The 17,191-nt window shown below is 40.9% G+C and overlaps 1 protein-coding gene and 1 pseudogene across 3 annotated transcripts in view; one reads left to right on the forward strand and one right to left on the reverse strand.

The window, feature by feature from the left end:
• The window catches only part of RPS3 (ribosomal protein S3), a 735,956-nt gene that overhangs the window by 391,261 nt on the left and 327,504 nt on the right, over positions 1–17,191 (forward strand). The gene's annotated exons all lie outside the window — the stretch shown is intronic.
• LOC126936497 (nucleophosmin-like) lies at positions 7,767–13,173 on the reverse strand (annotated as a pseudogene).

Raw genomic sequence — 17,191 nt, forward strand, 5'->3', positions numbered from 1 at the left:
GCATTTGCTTTAAGTTTTTTTAAAATGGCATCTTTGTTACCACATCGAATAGGGAGGGCTGATGTCTCCCAGGTTTACTGCAACATGCTGTCTTTCCATCATAATTATTAACTAGGGAATGGCTCCTTTCTCTCTTGTTTGCTTGGTGCAATGTTTCTGCTGTTTCCATCTAAGCTGAGTTCTCTGTATCCTGTCTCTGACTGTGGGGCTCTTTGTTATGTTACAGTGAAGGGAGTGACACTGGAATGCTCTTGGTAGGAAGAGTCATTCCAGACTGGGTTCCTGATAATGGCTTCTTCCACAGCTGGGCAACAACAGAGAATCCAAGACAGTCTCTGTAACTCCTTTGAGCTTCCCTCCCTGCTGGCTGCTGCAGCTCAGCTGTGTTCCTGTTTGACCACTGCATTCCCACCACCCAGCAGGCTTCTCTGCTTCTTTGCTAGTCAGAAAGTGTCATGGTAACCTGGGAAAACTTGGGAGGCATGATTGATAGAAAAGAACCACCTGGAAATCTGTTTGTAGTAGCTGCTCCGAGTCAAAAGAACCCCTTTTGGAACCAGGAATGAGTGCTTCAACCCACAGACACGGGGATTTTGAGCTGAAGGAAAGTACTGATTCACCCTCTACTTTAGGCTTGTCTCTTGCGCTAAAGGACCCCCGGCACAAGTCTTTGTTGACGTTTGTATTACTGTCTCATTAATCCCAATGATTCAGGAGCAGTTTCCACTATTTTTCCCAAGTCACTTCTAATTTCCCATTCCTCTAATGAAATATCTTTCATGGATAAAATCACTAACGTAAAAAATGGAAAAGATGTTTATTTTCAAGTCCAAATAATTTACCCCCCATAGTCCAGAGGCTGCTCACAGAAAGGCTAGGGGCTTTCCCAGGTGCCACGGACAGCTGGCTGCAGAGCCAGAAACACTGCCAGGACAGGGTTCTTTCTTCTATACATGTTTACTGAAGAATACAGAAGTCCAAGTTTCCAAGGGGAAGTCTTTTAAGACAAAGGTTTCTATTTCCCTTTTTTGTTTTCTAGTTGATAACATCAAACAAAACTAAATCTCAAATTTTCCTCTGGGTTTCTATACAGTAGGTACTAAATCACTGTCTAGCAATGCAAATGCTCCTTTAAAATAATGTCGCAAGACCTGGCAAGAGTGAACTTGCTTTGTCCCAAGTTGAGAAGGTTATCCCTCAGTTAACCAGAACCCTGTCCCAACAGATTCAGTAGCTAGGTTTTCCTCATACCCAAAGCGGGCAACTGCACTTCCCTGGGCATTGCTGCACTCAGAGAATTAGTCATGGGCTGACTGTCCCCACATTAGGCTGAGTTGGGGGTCTCAGGGACAGAAACTCAGAAAGTCAAAGCTAGAGGGGCCCTTGGAGGCCATCCAGTCCAGCTGCCCCTCCTCCTCTCTCCTGTATCCACTGCTTTGCAGAAGGAGACATGGATGCTGAGACCCCCTGGTGGAGAGACAGCCTGAGGCTTTTCACAGCCAGGTGGTGCTGGACTACCCAACAGGCAGACCAGGCTTGGGTCACCAGCAAAGCAGAGGCACCAAAAATACTTCCTGAGAGAATTTAATATGTATTTTTTCAAAGCACCATTCAACTAGCCCATCATAGGAAATATCAGAATTTGGCTGGACTTTCTGTACAATTTAGAGTTATTTTATTCTGAATTACTTGCTATCTCTAAGTAATGCAGCCCTGTGCTTAGGGCTAAAAGGACACTGTTTCCCAGCGCACAGAACTTGTCTAGCAGACCTTTCCAGTTATGTTTGTCTATGAGTCAGTTACAGTGCTGGTGGGGGAGAGAAAAGGACAGAAAAACTGATCACCCGAATGTCATCCTGCACTTTCTGTACATCATCTCTCCCCATCAGACAGCCCTGCAAGGAAGTGCTTATGCCCCTTCAACTAATGAAGAAACTGAGGGTCAGAGAAGGCCAGGCCCTCCTTCAGGGTCACAGTTGGTGAGGGGTGAGAGCACAGGCTGCTCCTGGAGCCTGGCAGCCCACAGTCCTGCCTCCTGGGCCAGCTCTGACACTCTCTTTCTGTGACTGTGGGGCTCTGAGTCTTGATTTTCTCATCATACAGTGAGGGGTTTGAGGAAATCATCTCTGAGAGGTTTCCAATTCAATGAGCCATTTTCTGAGTGTCCCTCTGCGTTTTGCAGAGTGGGGGTTCAGAACAGATGTCACATGACCCACGCCTCTAAGGGAGAGGATGAGGGCTCTCGCACTGAGGGAACACCGCAGCAGAACTGGGTTCTTGACCTTCATTATGTCATGTGCACCTTAGTGGTTATGTGTGTGGGCTCAGGAGTCAATCCCTGCTTCTAACTCCAGCTGTGTGACATAGAGCAAGTCACTTTCCCCTCTCTGAACCTTTTGCCCCTGATCTGTGACCTCATGGGGTTTTCTTTATGTAGAGAACGCTTAGATATGCTTACAAAGAGCCTGGAACATGGAAGAGCACAAAGTTGGCTAGTGTTTCCAGTGGTTCCTGCTGTTAACAGTCTTTTCTCCCTGCAGGAAGGCCTTGGCCAAGAAGATTTGAATCCCGTCTGTAAGTGCATTCATTGCCCAGGCCTGTCAGGATATCTGGCCAAAGGTCTCACAGCCCGGGCATGCACCTGGATCCCAGGCACCTTCCAACCTGGATCCTGGGTGCCTGCTCTGTGCATACTAAATCTGTCTTCCTGACCTCTGGCCCAGGTTTGTAGTCCCTGGACACCCTGTCCCTGTCTTTCCATCCCAGATTTCTCTGCCTATCTCTGGGCACCCCATCTCCAGCAACGTTCACCTGTTGAGCCTGCTGCACACTGGTATCTCCTGTGTTCCTCCATGAGAGACCTTGGAGGAGGTGGCAGGCTGGGGCTGAGCCATGGCCCATTAAACCCTCAGGCCCCTCTTTTCTGGCAGGCCTCCTGGTGCTTCACCAATTTCTCTCAATGGTGCTTCCATGGCACGCCACACTCACCATCCCTCAGGGATCAACTCCCTGGCATCTCCTTCAGCTTGTATGTGATAGAAGTAGTATTTGTCCCTGGGCTTTGCAAATAATAACAAGATCATTATTAACAGCCCTCAAGGGCCCAAAACTTTACACCAATGTAAAGGTGTAGCCTTTATCCTCATTATCCTCTCTGATCCTCACAATAGCAGAGAAGACAGGAATTAACAATAGGGTATACAGTAAGTCCAAGAGAAAGAAAACGAGGTCTAGGAAGTGAAACAGCTGGTCCATTTTAACATTGATGGCTAGAGGAAGAGCTGGAATTTAGACCTAAGGCTTTATTCCCTGCCTAGTGCCTTGACTGCTGCAACAGAAGTATATAATAATCAAGAAGATGGGGCCTGGAACTATTAAATATTAAAGATCCTCCTTTATTGGTTTGCTGGTTTTCCACTTACTTTTCTAAATGTACACAGAAGTGCTAATATGCACTTCAGAGAAGTGCTTGGTTCCAGAAATACCTCCTCTTCCTCCCATTACATAGTCACAACCCTGGTTTCTCTTTCTAATCAGATGTATTCGTTGTACCCTTCTTTGCCAGTTAATTCAGTGGCATGGGGAGACCCAAAAGTTCAGGTGGCAATCTCCGCTTCCAGTTCAATGAAATGATTATTTCACTCCTGGTAGATCTATTCCATGCTTAGGAACTAAAATACATAAACTGGCAGAATCCAAAGTTAGGGAGGAGGAAGCACGTACTTTGATTCTCCTTTTTTATTTTTTTCCCCCAATTCCCTTTCAGGTTCTATGTATTTTAGAACTGGGTTCTTAGGGGTAATAAGAGGAAGCACTACCACTTCCTACCTTGGTTCTCAGACCTGTGTATTCTGGCTAGACAGGAAACTGCTCTATATATTGAATACTGGTTACAAGTATGTATTTCAGCTTACAAGACAGCACCCAAGCCCTTTGAGGTATTATCATTCAGCCAACACCCAAAACTGAGTCTCAGTAAGTCATTATTCTAGTCTAGCAGGCCACCTGCTTCTGAGTGATGGGGTGCATTGTAAGATCAGCGATTCCATGGGCATGAGACTTACTGCTTCACTTATTTTGCCTTAAAATTGACTCTTTTTTTGTCAAAAACATGGCCATATGGGATAGTATCATGATGAATAAGGCATTTATTAAATCTATAGAAAGTGGTAACAGAAGAAACATTGTGAGTAAGAAAGGCAAATTCATATTCAGTATAGGTTTCTATTCCAATAAAGATAAACCACTGCCCCATCAATGATGGAAGGGATCCAGTGTGTTCATCCTGTCACCCATAGCTGGCCAGTTTCCTTGGCCAATGGTTCATATCATAGACTCAGTGTTGGTCTTTGTTACTGACATATTGGATATATAGCAGAAGCTAAGCCAGACCAGCCTTTATGAATCCATGCACAACTTCCTTCCTTGTCACTGTGCCTTTTATTCATGAATCTATTGAGCAAACACTGAAGCATCTAGGAAAGAGAGTCTAACTGATTTTCATGGATGGATCATCTTGTCTACCTGATTTTGCCTACTCTTATTGATTTTGGAGAGCTTTTTCTGCCATGATACCCTCTGGTAAATAGTCACATGGCACACAAATATCTTCACAATCTGTACCCATTCTTAGAGGCCTACCACCTTAAATCTTCTCCATACCTCCTCTCCACCAATCTTCTTTCTAATTACTTGAATGTCCCAGCAAAACCATTAGCATTTGCCCATACTCTGTTATGGATCCATACCTCTTTCCATTTCACTTTTCAGGTGAGATGAACTTACCAGGGTGAAAAAACAGATGCACTGCCAAGGATTCTGCCCACTGGCAGGATTTACCTTGTTGGCGATCCTTCGGGGCCCTCCTAAATGGGGCTGCAATGCAGCAGCAGTCCACTCAGGTGGCCCCAGCATATTTTGAAGAAACATTTGTAAACCAGGTTTGAATGTTTTTATTCGTCAGGGAATTGGTTATAGGGAACTTCCCATGAGATCATGTGTTAGAGTTGATGGAAAGTTGCCAACACAGCAAGACTGGGTGTCATGGGAGTGTGAGCTGCCTACTCACTCAATTTAATAGCTCCTTCGAGATCTGCTTGAGCCTAGTAGAATAACATTTATTACTTCCATTTGAAGAAGGGATGTTTCTGTACATGTTCAATTTTATATTTGGTTTGTTCAAATTAATATCCAACTCATAAGGAACAGCGTGGGACTCATATTCATTCAGTGTTCCCTGGTCAGCCATTCAGTCTGCTCCAGGGCCAGGCACTATTTTTCAGAAGGAGAATAGTTAACTACAGAAAAAGCATGAATTTTCTCTAAAATTCAAGTGGGCTGTGCTGTGATTCAATAGTGTATTTTACCTCAAAAATTCAAAGGGAGCCAGGCGTGGTGGCTCATGCCTGTAATCCCAGCACTTTGGGAGGCCGAGGTGGGTGGATCACTTGAAGTCAGGAGTTCGAGACCAGCCTGACCAACATGGTGAAACCCTGTCCCTACTAAAAAAGTAAAAAATTAGCCAGGCATGGTGGCACACACCTGTAATCCCAGCTACTTGGGAGACTGAGGCAGGAGAATCACTTGAACCCGGGAAGCGGAGGTTGCAGTGAGCCAAGATTGTGCCATTGCACTCCAGCCTGGGCAACAAGAGTGAAATTCCATCTCAAAAAAAAAAAAAAAAGAAAAGAAAATTCAAAGGGGACTTTTAAGTTTTGAGTATGACAGTGTGGCTTGTCTGGGACTAAACTTTCTGCCAAAAACAACCGTAAAAGCTGGACAAGATGTAAAACAATGGTCTGAAGACCTCAGAGAGCAACCAATGGCAGGTCTTGAAGGACTGCAGTCCTTGAGAGGGGAGTCACATGAGGCTAGTTCCACCTGACTCCAGCTTTTTATCCTAAGGTATTTCCCAGCTTGCAGGATGGCAAAGTAGAGCCCAATTAGGAAACACAAGCCCCACTGTTTGGAGTTTAGGTTACCAAAGTGACTGGAACTTAAGAAGCAAATTCTAGGAGAGGATGACAGTGCAGAGAAGGAACACCAAAACCTGTGTACAGATTACCTCTTATCATTGACCAACTCCTAAGGTGCGTATATGCAGGGAAAGACTCAAAGAACCCAGAAGAATACAGCATCTGGGAAGCCAGAGAGCTTCAGAAAGACTGTAATAGCCACATGATGTTGGAGATTCAGTGGTTGGAGTTTAGCCCTATGCAAATGGAGGGGCCATTGTAAGTACCCCAGAATTTCAGTTGAGACCCTGGAAATTCCAGGCTTTAGAATTACGGCTAAACCCTAAAAGTAATAGCAAAATTGAAATAAACATGACATAATGTAACCTAAAACCAAGCCACAACAAGGCAATCCATTAGTACTCTTTGCTAGAAAAACATAACTCTTTCTGGAAAAAACTGAATTATCCAGAGCTTTGAATTTAAAAAATTTTTGACGTCAGGTAACCAATCAAAAAATATGAGTCATGGTTAAAACAAAATAAAATGAAAGATCAAATGAACAAAAACAAGAGGAGAAAAAGAGAGTAGAAGCAAATACACAGATAATTCAGATACAGTTATCGGGCAGGGACCTTAAAATAACTATGATTAATAAATATATTACAAAAAAGAGGAAAAGATAAATAAAATATGAGAAATGGAGAGTTAAAGAGAGAACTAGAATCTATAGAAAGATGAATAAGGCCGGGTATGGTGGCTCACGCCCAAAATCCCAGCACTTTGGGAGGCCAAGGTGGGAGGAGCACCTGAGGTCAGGAGTTAGAGACCAGCCTGACCAACATGGAGAAACCCTGTCTCTACTAAAAATACAAAAATTAGCTAGGAGTGGTGGCGTGCGCCTGTAATCCCAGTTACTCAGGAGGCTGAGGCAGGAGAATCGCTTGAACCCGGGTGGCAGAGGTTGAAATGAGCTGAGATGGCACCATTGCACTCCAGCCTGGGCAACAAGAGCGAAACTCTATCTCAAAAAAAAAAAAATTTTTTTTTAAAGAAAAAAGACTACATATGCCTCCAAATCCAGAAAAAAATGCACATTTTTATTACTGAGCCCCCTGACATATCTAATGCTTCCCCCCACATATCTTTGGCTTTATATTCTTTGATTGTCTTTCAATGTGTCAGTAATTTTATAAAATAATTATTTAGCAAAGAAAATAGAAATATGACTGGGTACGATGACCCATGCCTGTAATTCCAGGACTTTGGGAGGCAGAGGTGGGTGGATCATCTGAGGTCGGGAGTTTAAGACCAGCCTAACTAACATGGCAAACCCTCATCTCTACTAAAAATGCAAAAATTAGCTGGGTGTGGTGGCATGACCTGTAGTCCCAGCTACCCGGGAGGCTCAGACATAAGAACCGCTTAAACCCAGGAGGCAGAGGTTGCAGTGAGCAGAGATCTCACCACTGCAATTCCAGCCTGGGCAACAGTGTGAGACTCTGTCCCAAAAAAAAAAAAAAAAGAAAAGAAAAGAGAAATATAATTCAGCTATTCCTATCAGCATGGTTGCTTGATAATTATTATTTTTAAATTAAAATACTGAATTTTATTTCACATGTATATTTTTGTCTCCCCATCATTTCCATGTCTGACCACCACTACTACTATGTCCTATCATAACATTTCATACATACTTAAAACCAAGCAAAGGGTGGAGTTCCATCTTTAAAAACTAAACAGGCATTTTGGACAAAACATTCTTGGCAATGGAACCTGGACAACATTTATCAAACACAGCAGGGAAAGTTCTCATTCTGCATCATAAAAAGGACAGTCAGATATCAACTGTTACAGAAATGAAATAAGACAGAGTCTCACTCTTGTTGCCCAGGCTGGAGTGCAGTGGCACAATCTTGGCTCACTGCAACCTCTGTCTCCTGGGTTAAAGCAAGTCTCCTACCTCAGCCTCCTGAGTAGCTGGGATTAAAGGCATGCACCACCATGCCTGGCTAATTTTTGTATTTTTAGTAGAGACTAGGTTTCACCATGTTGGCCAGGCTGGTCTTGAACTCCTGACCTTGTGATCTGCCCACCTCAGCCTCCCAAAGTGCTGGGATTACAGGCGTGAGCCACCATGCCCGGCAACAAAAAATTTTTAACAAATTGCTTAAACTATTTTCTTCAAGAGACTTCCTCCACTGCCAGAGATCTTGAATAGCCTCCTGGCCAGTCATCTGAAAGCAATTCTTCACATAACTGATGAACTTGGCTTCCACTTTGGGAAGAGAACCACCTTTTTCTATACTTGCTTGCATTTTTGCTTTAACGTCTTCTACAGAACTAGGTCCTTTTGGTGTTTTTAGGAGTTTTTTCCTGTTTTTTGTTGGTGTTGATGACGGTTTTGAGTCTTTTCCATTCTGATTTGACTTTTGTGCATTTTTGTCTGGAGTATCTTGTATAGATTTCTTCACTGGTGCTTTTTCTTCAGTTTCCCCATCATCAGCATCATCATCATCATCCTCCTCTTCATCATCATCATCTTCTTCATCAGCAGCAAGTTTTACTTTTTTCTGTGGAATCTTGCTACCACCTCCAGGGGCAGACTGCTTTCTAGATATACTCAGGAGTTTCACACCCTCCTCCTCTTCATCTTCTGACTCTGCATCTTCCTCCACAGCTACTAAGTGCTGCCCACTAATATGTATTGGCCCTGAACCACACTTCAACCATAAGGTGGTGTTATTACAAAGCCCCCAAGGAAAACCGTTGGCTGTACAGACATTTTCAAAGTTGCCAATGTTACCTTAATTGGACTGTCTTCACAATTCATTGCCTCTGCTTCAACAATGTGCAATTCTTCCTTTGCACCAGTCCCTAAACTGACCGTTCTTAAAGATAACTGGTGCTCATTTTCATCATTATCCACCTTAAAGTGATAATCTTTGTCGGCCTTTACTTCCCAACTGAGAAGATAGTTCTGGGGCCTCAGGGGCACATGTGTAGGTCCATCGAATCTGCCAATGAGTGGCGGCATGCTGTTAGGTGGGAGAGAAGGCAGAGAGAGATAAACAACCACTGCTCAAGAGAACAGCTGCGCAGGATGGAATCACACCAGGGGCAATAATTATTATTGATAGTTGAGATTAATAACACATGGGATTTTCTGTGTGTGTGTGTGTTTTTTTTTTTTTTTTAATTTCCAACTTTTAAGTTCAGGGGTACGTGTGCAGATGTGGAGGTTTGTTACATAGGTAAACAGGTGCCATGGTGGTTTGCTGCACAGATCATTCCATCATCTAGGTATTAAGTCCAGCATCCATTAGTTATTCTTCCCAGTGCTCTCCCTCCTCCCATCCCCCCAGCCTCTGACAGGCCTCAGTGTGTGTTGTTCCCCACCATGGGTCCATGAGTTCTTATCATTCAGCACCCATTTATAAGTGAGAACATGCGGTATTTGGTTTTCTGTTCCTGCGTTAGTTTGCTGAGGATAATGGCTTCCAGCTCCATCCATGTCCCTGCAAAGGACATGATCTCATTCCTTTTTATGACTGCATAGTATTCCATGGTGTATATGTACCACATTTTCTTTATCTAGTCTATCATTGATGGGCATTTAGGTTGATTTACTGTGTTTGCTATTGTGAATAATACTGCAATGAACATACATATGCATGTATCTTTATAATAGAATGATTTATATTCCTTTGGGTATATTCCCAGTAATGGCATTGCTGGGTCAAATGTTACTATTATGCCTCTAGGTCTTTGAGGAATCACCACACTGTCTTCCACACTGGTTGAACTAATCTACACTCTGATCAACAGTGTAAAAGTGTTTCTTTTTCTCTACCACCTTGCCAGCATCTGTTGTTTTTTGACATTTTGGTAATAGCCATTCTGATTGGTGTGAGGTAATGTCTCATCATGGTTTTGATTACATTCCTTTAAGGATCAGTGACGTTGAGCTTTTTTTCATACATTTGTTGGCCACATGTATGTCTTCTTTCAAGAAGTATCTGTTCATGTCCTTTGCCCACTTTTTTCTTTTTTTTTTTTTTGAGACAGAGCCTCGCATTGTCGCCCAGGCTGGAGTGCAGTGGCATGATCTTGGCTCACTGCAGCCTCCGCCTCCCAGGTTCAAGCGATTCTTCTGCCTCAGCCTCCTGAGTAGCAGGGACTGCAGGCGCCTGCCACCACACCCAGCTAATTTTTTGTATTTTTAGTAGAGACAGGGTTTCACCGTGTTAGCCAGGATGGTCTCCATCTCCTGACCTCGTGATCCACCCACCTTGGCCTCCCAAAGTGCTGGGATTACAGGCATGAGTCACCGTGCCCGGCCCACACCCAGCTAATTTTTTGTATTTTTAGTAGAGACGGGTTTCACCATGTTGGTCAGGCTGGCCTCGAACTCCTGCTTTGTCCACTTTTTAATGGGGTTATGATTTTCTTCAATGTATGCTATAATAAAAAGCATAATAAAAATTATTATGCTATAATAAAAGAAATAATTTTAATATTCTTTCATTTCCATGGTTACCTGACCTAGATTAGACAAGTATTAGGGCTTTAACTTTCTTTTTGTTGTCAAAATTTGGTGTTGGCATACCTTTTCTCTAATTTGAACTGGTATTGCTTATGTTTGATACAGCATTAAGGAATTTGATGATTTTTGTTTTCACAGTAATGAAATTAAATTCACAAAAATGAAATTAATTAATGTCATTTTTCAGATAAATGACATTAAGTGCAATAATTTTATTTATCATAAAGATTTTGTACATCATTACAACATCATGTCGTAATGTTATAACGTGTATAAACATTAAAAATCAACTTTAAAAAACACAATCCCATTTATAATAGCCACACACAAGCACAAGAAACCTAGGAATACACCTAACCAAAGAGGTGAAAGATCTCTACAAGAAGAACTCAAAACATTGCTGAAAAAACTATAGATGAAACAAAAAAGTGGACAAACATTTCATGCTCATGAATTGGAAGAATCAACATCATTAAAACGACCATACTGCCCAAAGCAATATACAGATTGAATGCTATTCCTATCGAACTACCAACATTATTTTTTTCACAGAATTAGAAAAAGAAGCTATTCTTAAATTCATATGGAACCAAAAAAGAGCCCAAAAAGCCAAAGCAATCCTAAACAAAAAAGAACAAAGCTGGAGGTATCACATTACCTGACTTGAAACTCTAAGGCTACAGTAATCAAAACAGCATGATATTGGCATAAAAACAGACACATAGACCAATGGAACAGAATAGAGAACCCAGAAATAAAGCTGCACACCTACAGCCATATGATCTTCGTTAAAGTCAGCAAAAATAAGTATGGGGAAAGGACTCCCTCTTCAATAAATAGTGCTGGGATAGCTGGCTAGCCATATGCAGGAGAATGAAACTGTACCCCTACCTTTCACCATACACAAAAAATAACTCAAGATAGATTAAAGATTTAAATGTAAAGATCTCAAAGTATAAGAATCCTAGAAGGAAACCTAGGAAACACCATTCTAAATATTGGCCTTGGGAAAGAATTTATGACTAAGTCCTCAAAAACAATTGCAACAAAAGCAAAAATTGTCAAGTGGAACCTAATTAAACTAAAGGGTTTCTGGACAGCAAAAGAAACTATCAAAAGAGTAAACAGACAACCTACGGAATGGGAGAAAATATTTGTAAACTGCCAGGCTCAGTGACTCACGCTTGTAATCCCAGAACTTTGGGAGGCGGAGGTGGAAGGATCCCTTGAGCTCAGGAGTTTGAGACAATTGGGCAACTTTAGCCAGGTGTGGTAGCACATGCCTGTAGTTCCAGCTACTCGGGAGGCTGAGGTGGGAAGATTGCTTAGGCCCAGGAGGTCAAGGTTGCAGTGAACTGAGATCACACCACTGCCTTCCGGCCTGGGCGACAGTATAAGACTGTCTCAAAAAAGGATGGCGGGGGAGGGGTGGGGAGCGAGAAGGAAAAGAAAGAAAGAAAAGAAAGAAAATGTTCGCAAACTATGTATCTGACAAAGGTCTAATATTCAGAATCTATAAGGAACTTAATTCAATAAGCAAAAACCAAATAATACCATCAAAAAGCGGACAAAACACATGAACAGACACTTCTCAAAAGAAGACATATAAGCAGCCAACAGACATGAAAAAATGCTCAACATCACTAATCATCAGAGAAGTTTAAATCAAAGCCATGAGATATTATCTCACACCAGTCAGGATGACTATTACTAAAGTCAAAGAAGAACAGGTACTGACCAGGCTGCAGAGAAAATGGAATGCTTATACATTGTTGGTGAAAATGTAAATTAGTTCAGCCACTGTGGAAAGCAGTTTGGCAGTTTCTCAAAGAACATAAAGTAGAGCTATCGTTTGACCCAGCAATCTCATTACTGGGTATATATCCAAAAGAAAATAAATTATTCACCAAAAGACATATGCACTCATATGTTCATTGCTATTCACAATAGCAAAGACATGGATTCAATCTAGATGCCCATCAGCGGTGGACTGGGTAAAGAAAATTGGTCCAAATATGGCCGGGCACAGTGGCTCATGCCTGTAATCCTAGCACTTTGGGAGGCCGAGGCAGGCGGATCACCTGAGGTTGGGAGTTCGAGACCAGCCTGACCAATATGGAGAAACCCCATCTTTACTAAAAATACAAAATTAGCTAGGCATGGTGGCACATGCCTGTAATCCCAGCTACTTGGGAGGCTGAAGCAGGAGAATCCCTTGAACCTGGGAGGTGGAGACTGTGGTGAGCCAAGATCATGCCATTGCACTCCAGCCTGGGCAACAAGGCAAAACTCCGTCTCAAAAAGAAAAAAAAAAAAAAAGAAGAAGAAAATTGGTCTATATACACCATGAAATGCTACATAGCCCTAAAAAAGAATGAAATCATGTCTTTTGCAGTAACGTGGATGCAGCTGGAGCCCATTATCCTAAGCTAATTAACACAGGATCAGAAAACCATGTACTGCATGTTCTCACTTATAAGTGGGAGCTAAACATTGGGTACTCATGACCATGAAGATGGCAACAATAGACACTGGGGACTAATAGAGAGTGGAGGGAGGGTAGCGAGATTTGTAAAACTAACTGTTGGGTACTATGCTCACTATCTGGGTGACGGGATCATTCATATCCCAAACTTCAGCATCATGAAATTTACCTGTGTCCCAAACCTGCATGTGTACCCCCGAATCTAAAAAGTGGAAATTTTCTTACAAACTGGTGAAATTGAAGGGAGAAATGGACAAATCCATAATTATTGTTAGAAACTTTAATATTTCCCTTTCAGGAATTGATCAAGCTGATAGAAAATCAGTTAAGATATAGAAGGCCTAAAAAACAATATTAAACAATTAGACCTAATGGACATTTATAAAACACTCCACATAATAGCAGAATACACTTCCAAGAGTGCACAGAACATTCACCAAGATAGATCATATTTTAGGCCATTAAACAAAAAATGTAAAAGAATAGAAAAGCTTTTTAAAGAATAGTAATCATAAGGCCGGGCGTGGTGGCTCAAGCCTGTAATCCCAGCACTTTGGGAGGCCGAGGCGGGCGGATCACAAGGTCAGGAGATCGAGACCACAGTGAAACCCCGTCTCTACTAAAAATACAAAAAAATTAGCCGGGCGCGGTGGCGGGCGCCTGTAGTCCTAGCTACTCAGGAGGCTGAGGCAGGAGAATGGCGTGAACCCAGGAGGCGGAGCTTGCAGTGAGCCGAGATCGCGCCACTGCACTCCAGCCTGGGCAACAGCGTGAGACTCCGTCTCAAAAAAAAAAAAAAAAAAAAAAAAGAATAGTAATCATACAAAGCATATTCTTGAACAATAAAGGAATTAAACTAGAGAACAGTAACAGAAAGTGATTGGGAAAATCTTCCAAATATTTTGAAATTAAATAAAAACACTTTGAAATAACCATGGGTCAATTAGGATGTTTTAAGGGAAATTTAAAATACATTTAGAATGAAATGAAAATAAAAATGCAACATATCAAAATTCGTGTGAAGTTGCTAATGTGGGAGCTATTGGGAAATGTACAGACTTCAACGCTTACACTGAAAAATAAGTGTCTCGGCTGGGCGCGGTGGCTCACGCCTGTAATCCCAGCACTTTGGGAGACCGAGGCGGGTGGATCACGAGGTCAGGAAACAGAGACCATTCTGGCTAAGACGGTGAAAAGCCCTCTCTACTAAAAATGCAACAAATTAGCCGGGCGCGGCGGCGGGCGCCCTTAGTCCCAGCTACTTGGGAGGCTGAGGCCGGAGAACGGCGTGAACCCGGGAGGCGGAGCTTGCAGTGAGCCGAGATCAGGCCAGTGCACTCCAGCCTGGGCGACTGAGCGAGACTCTGTCTCAAAAGAAAAAAAAAAAGAGAAAGAAAAAGAAAAGTCTCATATCAATGATCTAATCTCCCACGTCAAGAAATTAGAAAAACGATCAAATTAAACCCAAATTTTGTAGAGAAAAAAATATAAAGATTAGAGGAAGAATCAATAAAATTGAAAACAGGAAAACAATTAGAATAAACAAACTAAATGCTGATTCTTTGAAAAATCAATAAATTGGTAAACCTAAAGCTAAACTAACCAAGAAAAAATAACAGAAAACACAAATTGCCAATATTAGGAATGAAAGAGTAGACATCACAGACATTAAAAGGATAATAAGGGAACAGTACAAACAACTCTTTATAAATTCTAAAATTTGGACAAAATGGACTAATTTCTTAAAAGGCAGAAATTATAAAGTTCATTCAAGAAGAAATAGATAATGGAAAATTTTCTGTATCTATTAAATAGTTAATTTTGTAGTTTAAAACTTCCTGTAAGAAAACTCCAGGCCCTGGAAATTTTACAGGCAAATTCTACCAAATATTTAAGGAAGAAATAGCACCAATTCTATACAATGTGTTTGAGAATGTGGAAGAGACAGGAAAGCTTCCTAACTCATTTTATGAGGACAGCATTTATCTAATACCAAACCAGACAAAGAAATTACAAGAAAACTACACCCTGATATCTCTCATAAATTTTGATGCAAAAATCCTAAACAAAATATTTGCAAGTCAAATCTAGTAATATATAAAGGGAAAAATATGTCACAACCAAATGGGGTTCATTCATCCCAAGAATGCAGTTTGTAATGAATAAAATTAAAGAGCTAAGTAAATGTAGAGATATATTATATTCATGGATTGGAAGACTCAACATTGTTAAAATGTCAGTTGTCCCAAATTTAATCTATAGATTTAACATAGTCCCTCCCCTCCCCAAATCCCAGTAAGTTGGTTCTAAAATTTATATTAGAAAGCAAAAGAACTAGAATAACCAAACAATTATAAAAAAAATTAACAAAGTCAGAGGAGTCACATTACGGAATTTCAACACTAACTATAAAGCTACAGTATTCAAGACTATGTGGTATTGGTAAAGGATAGACATATATATCAGTGGAACAGAATAGAGAGCCCACAAATAGATACACACAAATATAATCAACTGATATTTGACGAAAGTGTAAACGCAATTTGATAGAGAACGGTTTATAACAAATGGTGCTGGAATTATTGGATGCTCATACGCAAAAAAAAAAAAATCTCAACCTCAACCTCACACCTTATCCAAGAATTGACTCAAAATTGTTCATAGAATGAAATCAAAAATGGAAAACTTCCAGAAACGTTGTTTTCTATAGGGCAAAATCTGCATGACCTTTGGTTTGGTGATGAGTATTTAGATATGTTATCAAACATCATAATCCATAAAGGAAAATGATAAGTTAGACTTTATCAAAATGGAAAACCTTTGCTCTGCAAAAGACACTGTACGAGAATTCAAAGACTGGGGAAACTACTTGTATATCAAATATCTAATAACAAATTTATACCTAGAATATATAAAGAACACCTGAAATTCAATGTTATGAAAACAAACAACCTGGATTAAAAAGCAGGCAAAGGATCTGAACACACTTCACCAGAAAAGATATATGGATAAAAAATGAGCACATGAAAGATGGTCAACACAATTAGTTATAGGGAAATGTAATTAAATTGAATTACGACCACAATAAGATACCACTACATAACTGTTAGAATGACATCCCCCACCAGAGTGGTTACATTTGTTACATTCAAGCCTACATTGACACAACATTATGACCCAAAGGCCATAGTATACTCTTGGTGTAGTACATTCTATGAGTCTTGACAAATATATAACATGTATCCACTATTGTAGTATCATACAGAATAGTTTCACTGTCCTAAAAGTCCTCTGTGTTCTGCCTATTAATCCCTCCCTTCTCCTAGCCCCTGGCAGCCCCTGAGCTTTTTACTGTCTTCATAGTTTTGCCTTTTCCAGAATTCCAGTTAGAATCATACAGTATGCAGCCTTTTTAGATTGGATTCTTTCACTTAGCCAAATTTACTATTGACTCTTCAGAAGTGTCAAGGTCACGAAAGACAAGGAAAGACCAATAAAAGTCAGGCAACCAAGAAGATATAATAAAATGCAACGTGACATTCTGGATTGGATCCTGGAATGGAAAGAAGACATTACTGGAAAAACAGGAGAAATTTGAATAAAATCTCTAGTATAATTAATAGTATGTATTTTACCAATGTTAACTTCTTACTTTTGATAAGTGTATCATGGTTATGTAAGATGTTGACACAGAGGAAGTTGGGTGAAGGATATATGGGAACTCTCATATCTTTGGAACTCTCGGTAAATATAAAACCATGCATGGTAAAATAAAATGATAAAAATGGTTTTGGTTATAGAAATACGTAATTTACATCTAATATATATTAAATAAGTAAAACTGTAATATGCATGTTTTTAAAACTCCTCTAGCTAGGAGTAGTGGTGCATGTGCCTGTGGCCCCAGCTACTCAGGGAGGTGAGGTGGGAGGATCGCTTGAGCCCTAGCAGTCAAGGCTGCAATGAGCTGAGATAGCACCACTGCACTCCAGCCTGGGTGACAGAGCAAGGCCTCTTCTCAGAACAAACAACAAACAAACAAAAACTCCTCAATGCAGTTTAAGATGTGATTTTTCTTGTCCTTTTAGTATACCCCTTTTAGGATGTATATCAAAACATTGTTTAAAAGTCACTTATAGTAATTTTCTGTGTGGTCATGCCACTAACTTGAGAGACAGCCAGGGTCAAGTGCTTCTGTTTATTTTA

The sequence above is a fragment of the Macaca thibetana genome, chromosome 14, assembly GCF_024542745.1.
Source record: "Macaca thibetana thibetana isolate TM-01 chromosome 14, ASM2454274v1, whole genome shotgun sequence".
Classification (NCBI taxonomy): Eukaryota; Metazoa; Chordata; class Mammalia; order Primates; family Cercopithecidae; genus Macaca; species Macaca thibetana.